The sequence below is a fragment of the Crotalus tigris genome, unplaced genomic scaffold, assembly GCF_016545835.1.
Source record: "Crotalus tigris isolate CLP2741 ecotype Arizona unplaced genomic scaffold, ASM1654583v1 scf7180000018125.1543573, whole genome shotgun sequence".
Classification (NCBI taxonomy): Eukaryota; Metazoa; Chordata; class Lepidosauria; order Squamata; family Viperidae; genus Crotalus; species Crotalus tigris.
Window position 1 is genome coordinate 51,248 of NW_024096837.1, and position 12,034 is coordinate 63,281.

At 38.4% G+C, this 12,034-nt stretch overlaps 1 protein-coding gene across 2 annotated transcripts in view; it reads left to right on the top strand.

Moving 5' to 3' along the window:
• Positions 1-240: 240 nt before the first annotated feature.
• Positions 241-12,034, top strand: part of PRKCD (protein kinase C delta) — a 66,582-nt gene continuing 54,788 nt past the window's right edge. The window contains exon 1 of one of the 2 annotated variants that reach the window (XM_039348201.1): positions 241-363. The gene's annotated coding sequence lies outside the window, so the exon portion shown is untranslated. Of the gene's footprint in view, positions 364-826; positions 996-12,034 lie in introns of those variants that run through there. The other variant, XM_039348204.1, reaches the window with a different exon arrangement.

Here is a 12,034-nt window from a genome sequence, read left to right on the forward strand (position 1 = left end):
CTCGCTTGGGAGAGTCCCAAGCGGAAAAGTAACCGGCCCCCGGGGAGGACGAGGAGGAGGGGGAAAAACAAAAAAATGAAAGACCGCGTGGATGACTCTGCTTTTCTTCGTGCTCTTTGGGGGCGGGGGGAGGGTGAAGCGGGGGGGGGAATTCCAGCGCGCCCCGGACCCGGCAGCAGGTGAGCGCGTCCGGCCCGAGCTGAGGCGGAGCGCGCGCGGGGCGGAGGAAAGAGGGGAGGTGCGAGCGTGCCAGGGAGGGCGGTCCGACGCGGAGGCAGCCCCACTCGACGGGCTCTCACTTTTCAGAGCGTTGCCTTCGACTCCGCTGCTTTCCAGCTCGGTCTGCCCCTTCCGAGGAGACGGGTAAGGGATTCGCTGGCGCGAGGGGGGTTACGGCGCTCGGAAACTTACTCCGTCCTAGCGGAGAGAGAGGGAGCGGTTCCCCCTTTGGCTGGAAGCTCTTCGACTGGCTCCTTCGCGATTGAGGAAGCGGCGCAGGCAATACTCTTTTGGACGCGGGCTCTTCCCACCAGCCCCCTGCTTCCGGTCCTGAGGGGGTCGTATGGGCGCGCTGAGCATCTTTATCCTCTCCGCCTTCCTTCGGAGGTGCGGTAGAGTCACCCCCTTCAGCCGGCGGTCCATCTCCTGAGTAACTCGAATTCCTCCTTCGGAAGAGCGCCTCTCGCTTTGGGTTGGGTGGCGGACTTTATGAAAGAAGCTCCGAGGAGCTGCCCTTTTTCCTCCTTCCTGCTTCTCTCTTTGCGCTCGCAGGGAGTCCGGAATGGGGCAAAGCGCTGCTGAGTTTAGCAGGACCGGCTGGCGGGGCTTTCATAACTGCTGGTTAGAACAGAGCTGCTGTGTGCAACATCTGTTGGAGGACTAGCTCCGCCAGGACTTCCTTGTTTTAAGAGACTCCATGTTTTCGTGAAGTACTTTAGTACATTTCTGAAAACTGAGCTTGTGTCTTAATCAAAAAATAGGAGGTTGATGAGTTGGTAAGTTATCATCTTTGGCTAGTTGATCTATGTAGCACAACTATTGTTGCAATTTATCCATTCTGTCAAATTCTTCCTACATTGTCAAAGATCCTTTGCAAAGAAAACCAAAAGCCAAGGACCCTTTGACAAATGGAGGTTTGTTTGGAATGAGAAACCTGAGGGTACTGTGTTCAGAAAACATTTGTAAAAGGTGCAGAAATTTGATGTTAGCAAGAGGTATGCTCACTTGAAAGGATAAGTGCTGAAAATTTTATGGCAACATTGGCAAGTGATCACATTTAATACTACTATCCAATAAAAACATTTGGCATATGTGTATTTGCCTAACTCTTCTAACAATACTGCTCTGGACAGAACAGTTGACAGTGGTTGACAGATTAATTGGTTTTATAAAATATGCCTTGTGATCTTCATTTGCTTTGTGCAGTGATCAGTTGGGGCACAACTGCTCACACCCTAATTTCTGAGGGTGTGAAATTGAGTGGTTTAGTGCTTAGGAAGTTAGGGGTTTTCCCATGTAGACTAACTGGAGTGGGGTTCAGAGGTGGTCAGTAATTGTTTTAGCTTGAAGCAGATGGATGTTTGCTTTCCTGTTCAGTGAATGGATCAGTTTGATTGCATTAGTCATCTCAAAGTATATGCCATGTAAGTATGTTTCTGTTGTAAATCTGTTATCTGCTTGTGAACCTTAATCTTTAATAGTGGGTGGACAGAATGAATTTGAACTTTTACATTGTTTCATGTGATAAAAAAATAGGCTGAAGCAAAACATTTTTTTTATTTAGCCCCTGGGGTTGCTGGCAATAATACTTGAGAGCATTAGATTTATTTATTGTCTTTGTTTAGAGTCTTTCATGTGCCTAAATATAACTTCTGGCCTAGCAAATTGTTAAATAAATAAATAAAGTGAAGGTACATTCCTAGAAATTAAAATGTTGAGTCTGCTGACTACCGAGCATGACTAATTTGGCATGCTAGTAAGTACCTAGTAAATACCAATGGTGTCAGAGAGTTTTAAATTCTTAACTATATTTCTAAAATTTCAAATATTCCATTAGCCTAGTAAGATTGGGAAGCTCCAATCTACATAAATGTCTATCCTGATTGGAGGTATCTTGTTACTGAACTCACCAGGGACTGAATTTTTCTACATGGTTGCATTACTGGTATTACTAGTGGGAAATATCTTTGGCATTGCAAATTTGCATATTTTGGGGACGAATGTTTATATCAAGTAAATTTCAAAGTGTGCAGTATTGAAGCTACAATACATATTTTACTAGTATATCTTATAGGTAGCAAACAATAATTATTCAGGTCTTCCAGAGATAGAGTTTTTTACATTCATTGATTATATGTTCCTAAATTTTTTGTAGATTTTTTTTAAATGCATTGAACAATTTTTTGTTGCTTCTAGTCACAATAGAACTATTCTTAAACAAAAAGTTTAAATTTTATACAAGAGACTATTAATTTTAATCTAGTCTTGAGACAGAAAATATTTAGTTCCAAAAAGTACAACAAACTATATGTAGAGAATATAGAGGCAGAAACTAATAATTTAATTCATAAGAGTCTGAGAATATTGTAAATTGGTGCAATTTGTTTATTCTCAAATTAAATGTAGATCTTCAAAACTTTAGAACATCTGGCTAAAGGGAGAGTAAAACATTATGTTAAACAGGAGAATTATTTATCCTTTGGCTTCAGTCCTATGTACACTTTCCTGAGAGTAATCTCTGTTGCATCTGGTGGATCTTACTTCTAAGTAAACATATAAATATTTCATTGTTCATGTATTCATTGTACAGCATAGTATAATAAGTGTGTTTTCAGTGCTCCTTACAATGATAAAAACACACTGGATTCTTGGACCACTCATTATTTAGTCAAATCTATTTGTTTTATAGAGCGTTATAGAGATAAAATGGTGGGGTGTATGTGTGCGTGGAAAAAATGTAGATGACTGGATTTGGGAATATGAGTATCGTGTCTTTATTAGAATTCTAAAGTCATATTTAATTAAGATGTTTATATAGTGATCATCAATTTTACAAATTTAAGAATGCTGAATATAGAAATAGCAGTATATTATTTAGTGATTTTTTTATTTTGGAGCAATCAAATTGCTCTCAATGATACTAATGTGAAACTATGAGATTTTTATTTATTAAACCTTTATTTTTGATACCTTTGTATCTCAGAATGTATTTGTATGTTTTAACACATTAACTGTATCCTTAATTGTTTGCTGTGGTAAAATAACACAATTTTAGTAGAATGTGAACTCCACAGTGAATTAAGTGAGCATATACAGTACATGTAAATGTTATCCATTGATTTGGATGAATTCCTGTTGCTGAGGATGTAGACAAGATTCCTGAATAAATTCAGTTGCTTCTTTCTTCAGCCTTGCTCATCTTGGTTTGTCATAGTTAATAAGGAAGGGGTAGCCAATTAGATCCAAGGAGACTGTGAGCTCCCATAAGAGTTGTCATTACCTTCTTCTTTAAACAAGACGTTAATTGAGGCATTCATGCACACCCTAAATTTAGCTTTATGTCTGGATTTGGTAACCTTGGGGGATGACATTCATCAAGAGAGAGAGAGAGAGACAGAGAGTCTAAGATATACTTGAGTTGTATGGCTTAGTATCTTTTAGTATGATCAGTCATGGAATTATTCTGAATTAATTGTCTGATTTAGGATGCAAACACTTTTTTCAGGAGTTTCTGTCCTATTTGGCTAGCACTTTGCCAAGATATTGCTGGAAATACTCAGTTGTGGCAGTTTTGTTTTAGAATCTTACATGACTTTATTTTATCCCCCATGCCACCTTTCTGAAATTGTAGGGAGATGTCCATCTAGCTTGGCTGAGTAAGGGATGTTTTGTGTAGTATCTGAATTGGATAGTAGACTGTGAAATAAATGAAATTATAGAAGATGGGAATTTTGTTGTTAGAAAAAGCTTTGCCCATATGAATAAGAATGTCTCTAGAGTAAGATACATTGTCCCTGAAGGATCAGGTGTACAATTTGTGGTTATTTCTGGATCCATTGCTGACTTTGGAAAACATATTAACAAAGCCTTGAGGAATCATTATCAATTTAAATAAATGCATTTGTGACCTCTCCTAAATAGGGATGGCCCGATACTAATTAAACATGATCTAATATCATGTATATGGATTATCTTTATTTGGTTAGACTGCTAGTTTATTCACTGAGGACAAATAACAAATAACAGTACATTCTGTCCTCATTGCCAGTCCACTTGTAGACATAATTCCTAATGGTAATTTTGATCCCTTAATTTGCCATGAGGCAAATGTATCTCCATTTGGATTCTCAACACAGTGTCTGAGGATCCTAATATCTATACAGACTTCTCTTTTGATGTCCACTAGATCCATCCTGCAGTTTATTTTATTATTCAATTCCTTTAATCAAAAAGCATTGTCGTCGAGCGTAGCATTTTCTCAAAGAATGCTTCTGAGCTCACGTTTTATAGATGTGCTTATCTATCCTGAAAAAAAATAGAAAACTAAAGAGATGATAGAAAGCAAATTCACAAGGTGCTTTCTGATAAAATAGATAAATGTGACAATCATTCTGTGGCTATAATGAACTTAGAATTCCAAAACTGTACCAATGCAGTGCAAAGACGCTGTAGACATATTGCTATGCAGACAGATTGCTACATGTCTTGAAAAAGCCTCTATTTTTGTTGAGAGAAAGCTAAGGAAAACTCATGGAAAGGTCATAAAATATCAGCATATATTGGAAAAAACTACATCTAAGGAGGCTTGATGTCAAATGTTTTAAGACATAGGTTAAGGATGTACAATGTCCCATTAATTGTTCATGGTATTTATCAATAAGTGTATATTGAATTCTTAAGAAGTTGGAGATAATGTTTATCAGAAGCATGGATGTATACATTCCTTTGATTGCAGATATTGTCATATTGTTGACTGAAAACTGAATTGATTTGCAGTGAATGTTAGTTTGTGTAATACAGCAAGAAATATGGATCTGAAAAATTTAATTATCAAAAAATATAGATATACTGTACTTGACGGGAAATGGAATGAATTATGCTGGTAGATGTTGATTAGTATTGTATATGGTCTTTTGCAAAGATTTATTTTCATTTTTTTATTTTATAACACAAAAATAACACAAAATAATACTAGAAAAAGTGTATATAAATGTGATAAACAACTAACTACAAGTCCTTTAACATGTCACTAAATCTAGATCATACAGTAATGTAATATTCTAATTGATTTTCACAATATAAAGGGATTTGAAAATATTAACAAAAAGCAAGTTTTTCCTCCAATCTATTGTGAGGAAAGAATGTTTTTTCTGAAGATATGAAAATGATCGTTTGTAAGACATGCTACTTTTTTCTTTGCTATATGAAATTATATAAGTACACATCAGAAGAAACCTATAAGTTAAGTTGAATGTATGAGTCAGTGTATAGATGTAATGGAAGCAAGAATAACTTGTCAAGATAGAATAGTATAATAAATGGTGTTGGTATAAACTAGATTTAATTATATTTTCCTTTCCTTAGTTTTAACTTCTGCCTTTAATGTTATTTCTTTATTACTGTTTACCCTTTTTTCTCTGCCTTACATATTTTTACTTACCAAAAAAGGAATAGTATGTTAAGTATGTACATATTTATCAATGAATGGGTTTTTCCTATCTTTTTTTTCCTTTTTGGAGTTCACATTTTTGAAGAGATGCTCCTTCATATATTTGGATTTCATTAGGGTGAATAAACAGGAAAGAATTATTGTAAGATTGACGTGATAGTACATATACCTGGCACATGTAATCTAGTTAAATGGGTTCTGATAAGTTAACTCTGTCATAGGTTACTACCACTGAATCAACCACACTCTGCACCTGTTATTTTTGGGCAAATGCCGGGCTATTTCAAAGCTGTTGAATACCAATTTTTTGGGTCCAAGAACTTAAGCTAGAGTTTATGGACTAAGACCCATAGTTATATTAAAACACTGATTCAAACAGCAAGAAAAAATAGAAATCAACAAAATAATGTTTTTGAATGATTTTTCTTGTAGCAACTATGTTTATACGGTATACAGCAACAGTAATAAATTAAGAAGTATAGATTAATTCTGAAGGATGAAGAGGGCAGAAAATAGTGTTGAATAAATAAACAGTGCTCCTTTTTCTAAGATAATCCAATTTAAAATGGGAGGGTTGCAGAAATGAATAGATCCATCAGTTTTGCTTAATTACTTGAGCAGTAATTTCCTAAAATAGTGTTGTTGTTATTTTAAACAAAACTCATAGTTAGATGATTACCATATTAGCAGAAACAGCCCTGTATTCACCTTGCCCAGGAGAAGTTTGTGTATAATGTGAATTGTGTATCATTTTAATGAGAAAAAAGATAGGCTATTTGCACACAATACTAGAGAGTTGGAGAATTACAGCAAAAACATTTTTATTGCTTTATTGCAAGAAAAAAAATGATACAAACATTAACCAAACAAGTACAAAAATAAAGAAAAAGAAGACAGAAACATATGTAGAGAAAACTGCTCAATTTTGAAGCTTATTATTATACCCTGTCCACATGGAATAATATTGATCAGACTTTTTATTACACTTATAAAAAGCCAGTTCAAATCATCAATCCAAGACTTTAAATACGGGGTAATGCTTTTCAATCAAAGAAGAAGCATTATTTTTGCTGCACCTTAAATGCCTAATTCTTCATATAGTGATAAATTCAATTTTTGGTATATACTTCAAAATCATGTTAAAGCCTGTTAGCAATATTACTGTTAACTAATGTTAATCAAAGTAGGCATCATCTACTTCAGTTTTCCAAAAGGCTTTTAATAAAGTCCTTTATCAAGGATTTCTTAGTAAGCTTAACAGCCATGGAATAAAAGGACAGATTCTCTTATAGGTAAGCAACTGGCTAAAGGGATAAATTAGTGGGGTTCCCCAATGTTCTGTCCTACCACTGTTCCCTTCCTTCCTTCCTTCCTTCCTTCCTTCCTTCCTTCCTTCCTTCCTTCCTTCCTTCCTTCCTTCCTTCCTTCCTTTTAAATATTTTTATTATTATTATTATTATAAATAATGCTTGTATAGCCATCACAATCCTGGGTGACTCACAAAATACAAAAAAGGAAAGGAAAGGAAAGGAAAGGGGGGAAGAAGAGAAAAAAAAGCCAATAGCCACCATAAAACCTTATGATATTTCTGGACAAGTCTCCGGTAAATCAACTTATCATCTTGCTAGCTTTAGCCTCATCTTGCCTAAATATTTCTAGCTACAATGTAGTATTTATGCTATATTATATCATGTTTATAGAAAACCAGTTTGATTATTATCAATTATCTGGACCCTTTTCAATCTGGTTTCAGGCCCGGCTACAGCACTGAGACTGCTTTGGTCGCACTGACCAATGACCTCTGGCGAGCCCAGGATAGGGGTTATTCCTCTATCCTGGTGCTTCTTGACAGCAGCTTTCGATACCATCGACCATGGTATCCTTCTGCGTCGTCTCGGAGAGGTGGGGGTGGGCAGCACTGTATTGCGGTGGTTCTCCTCCTACCTCTCTGACAGGTCGCAGTCAGTGTTGGCGGGCGGACAGAGATCGACCCCTAGGCGACTCGATTATGGGGTGCCTCAGGGCTCGGTCCTGTCCCCCCTCCTTTTTAACATCTACATGAAACCGCTGGGTGAGATCATTCGGCGACACGGGGTGAGGTATCATCAGTATGCGGATGATACCCAATTGTATATCTCCACCCCGTGTCCTTTCAGTGAAGCAGTCGATGTGATGTGCTGGTGCCTGGAAGATGTGAGGGTCTGGATGGGGGTGAACAGGCTTAGACTCAACCCTGACAAGACCGAGTGGCTCTGGGTCTTGCCTCCCAAAAGCCAACTGGATGGTCCATCTTTAGTCCTGGGGGGGGGGCAAATTTACCTCCCTCAGTGCAGGCACGCAACTTGGGTGTCCTCCTGGACTCACAGCTAAATTTGGAACAACATCTATCGGCTGTGGCCAGGGGGACCTTTGCACAGGTTCGCCTAGTGCACCAGTTGCGGCCTTATTTGGACTGGGAGGCTTTACTCACAGTCACTCATGCCCTTGTCACCTCAAGACTGGATTACTGTAACGCGCTCTACATGGGGCTACCCTTGAAGGGCGTTCGGAGGCTGCAGTTGGTTCAGAACGCAGCCGCGAGAGCGATTGTGGGCGCGCCAAGGTACGTCCACGTGTCACCTATCCTCCGCGAGCTGCACTGGCTTCCTGTGGGTCTCCGGACGCAATTCAAGGTGTTGGTTATCACCTTCAAAGCCCTTCATGGCATAGGGCCAGGTTACTTACAGGACCGCATTCTGCCACACAGCTCCCAGAGACCGGTGAGGTCCCATAGATTGGGCCTCCTTCAGGTCCCGTCGGCCAGACAATGTCGGCTGGCGGGCCCTCGGGGAAGGGCCTTTTCTGTGGTGGCTCCGACCTGGTGGAATCAACTTCCCCCCGAGGTTCGAACTACTCCCACCCTGCCGGCCTTTAAGAAAGCCGTTAAAACTCTCCTGTTCCGGCAGGCCTGGGGCTGATGTCCCCGGGGGGGCGGGATATGATCGGACTCGCGGTATGACTGGATTATTTTATTCTTTTATGACTGTTTTTAATCTTGTACGCCGCCCTGAGTCCTTTGGGATTGGGCGGCATATAAATATTTGTAAATAAATAAATAAATAAATAAATTTAGTGATTAAGGCATCAAATTAGAAACTAGAAGACCATGAATTCTAGTTCTAGCTTTAAGCACAAAACCAGCTGGGTGACCTTGGGCTTCCTTTCTCTCAGTCCTAGGAAGAAGGAAATGGCAAACCACTTCTGAAAAATCAAGGACTAGTCCAGGCAGTTGCCAGGAATCAACACTGACTCAAAGGGATGCATACAACATATTTATAAATGATCTGGAACTGGGTGTGAGTAGTGGAGTCACGTTTTCAAATAACACAAATCTGTTTAGAATGGAAAAAACAATAAAATACAGTGAAGAGCTCCAAAGTGATATTAAGTGAATGGGGGGATCAAAATGGAATGTGATCAAGTATAAAGTGCACATTAGTACCAAAAATTCTAGCTATTCATGCAACTAATGGGATCAAAGTGAACAATGACTAATGAGAAAAGAGCATAATGGTAAACAATTTAATAAAGGTGTCAACATATTGTGCATCCAGTACAAAAGTAGCCAAAAGGTATTTGCAATAATAAGAAATGTATTGCAAATAGAATTGCATATATCAGTGATGGTGAACCTTTTAGAGACCGAGTGCCCAAAAACTGCTCCGCCCTACCCCCACTCCACCCCTGCCCCGCCCGCAGGGCCACCATTGCCTCCACGGTTCACTGCAGCAGATCACCCAGGTGACCTAGCAGCGCCATGGCGGCCACGCCTCTGCCCGTGCCCCGCAGCATCATCTGCGCATGACAGAGCTTGAGGACGGAGTCTTAAATGTTGTGTGTGGTTCTGGTCACTGCATCTCAGAAAGGATATAGTAGAGGTAGAGAAGGTTCAGAGGAGGGCAACTAAAATGATCAAAAATATGAATCCACCTTCCCTATAAGAATAGGTTGTGCATCAGGGTGTTTTTAATTTACAAAAGAGGCAAATGAGAAGGGATATGACTGAGATGTAATGATGCATGCTGTGGATAAAGTGGACAGAAAGAAGCTTATTTTCCCTTCCAATACAAGAGAACCAGAGGTCACCCAGTGAAGTTGAATCTGGAAAAATCAGGACAAAAAAATATTCCCCCCCCCCCAAACATATAAATAAACTTTGGAAGTTGCTATCATGAGATGTAATGCTGGCTACTAGTTTGGCTGACTTCAAAACAAGTTGGACCATTTTATGAAAGTTATGAGAAGACTAATAGACAATGGCTATTAGTCTTCATGGCAGCATGCCTGCCTCTGAAGGCTGCCCACTAGGAAACTGCCAGTTTTCTCTGCAGTAGATTGGCCACTGTGAGACCAGACAGGGTGGGGCAGGGTCTGATCTATCAGAGCATTGCATCTGATCCATTCCTTAAACAATTTACAAGAAGGAACTGTCCAACAGTGTAAGTATTTCATATGGATAAGATGCAACCCTTAATGCTTGAAATATAACAGAATTGTGGCTTTAAAAGTGCAAATCTTTCCCATGATGTCAGGAATATCAAATAACAACTTTCTAATTATGTTCATAATGGTTTTTTAACTTAATCACTTAAATTCCATGAAGAAATACAAGTCCAAGTATATGTCCAAGAATAAAAATGAGAATAGAAGAACTAAAAAGGCTTGTGATCATTATAATTAGATAAAGAAAATACATGGGCTTGTTCCTTTTATTAAAAAAACTCAATAATTTATCAATGTACTTTAATCCATTAAAGTAATTAATACATTAATTTATGCCAAATGTATTTGGGATAAAATTCCTTTTTTGACAACATTTATCTTTCTCCATAAATCCTCTGAGTTGATCATCTGTTTATATGAATGTTAAGCTGAGGTCACAAATTTCGTAAAACCCTACTTTTTAACCAATTTTCTTAGTTACATTGGTATCTATAGGAAGTATACCAAATAGCAATTCATGGATTAACCTGTTTACCAAGCTATTATATTACATCAGTGCATTTGATATAAAGGATTCATAATTGTCAATGAAACAATACAGTCAACTTACGACCACAATTGAGTCCAAAATTTCTGTTGCTAAGTAAGATAGTTGTTAAGTGAGTTTTACCCTTTTTTATGACCTTTCTTTTCACAGTTGTTACGTGAATCCTGCAGTTGTTAAATTAGTAACACAGTTTTTAATTAGAGAGCCCCACATTAATTCAGGTAATAAAAAAATAGGGGAGAGTTGCAGAGTATGATTATGCAATTCTTTCCAACTCCTTAATAGCAGCTCTACCAAATCAGGGATAAGAGATTGTTAAGTGAATCTGGCTTCCCATTGACTTTGCTTGTCAAAAATTTGCAAAAGCTGATCATGTGACCCCAGGATACTGCAGCCATCATAAATAGGACTCAGTTGCTAAGCCTCTGAAATTTGATCACATGAACATGGGGATACTTCAACGGTTGAGTGAAAAAACGGTCATAAGTCACTTTTTTCAGTGCCATTGTAGCTTTGAACATCACTGAATAAACTGTTGTAAATCGAGGACTATCTGTATTGTCCCCATGAAGAGCATGAAGATTTGCATGAGATATTTTAATAGATGAAGAGAGAACTCCATTTATAAATATCTTGGCTGAAGGATTAGAGTATCCCACATTAATTCAGTTAATATCAAAACAGGGGAGAGTGGCAGAGTGGGACTGCTGGAATTCTTTCCAACCCCTTAATAACAGCTCCACCAAATCAGGCACAAGAGGGATTTATAATGCAGCAGTTAGCAGCGTTTCAAGCCACTGCTCAGTTGCTTCTCCCATAGGATGCATTGGTGATTTCCTTTTTCTGGAATAGTTTTCTACGATCTAGTTTTTAACCATTCTTCTGCCAGTTTCTTCCCCTTCCCTCCCATATCACATTTGGTCTGTTCCATTCTGTTTGGGGAGAGTTACCCTGTTGACAGATGACTGGCTGGACAATTTCCAAAACATCATAGCATAATTTTTTTATAACATTTGATTAGGTTAGAAAGGCTAAAAATGGGGGGAGGGGAAACCATATTTGGCCAGGATTTGCTCCAAACTTTCTGCTGTACTATATCAAAAGCCTTTTCCACAGTCAATAAGCCCACCACTGCCAATTTAAGTTTTTTTTTAAATATCACTAAAGCAGCAACAAGCTTCCTTTAAAACAAACTTTATTTTTTAATAGACAATAAAATACCTTGTATTTATTTAGGAATTGGTACATTTGTTTATAATAATGTACATTTTCAGTTCATTTTCTGCAGATGTCTATTGCACAATAAAATGAAAGATTCCTCAACATATTAATGCCTG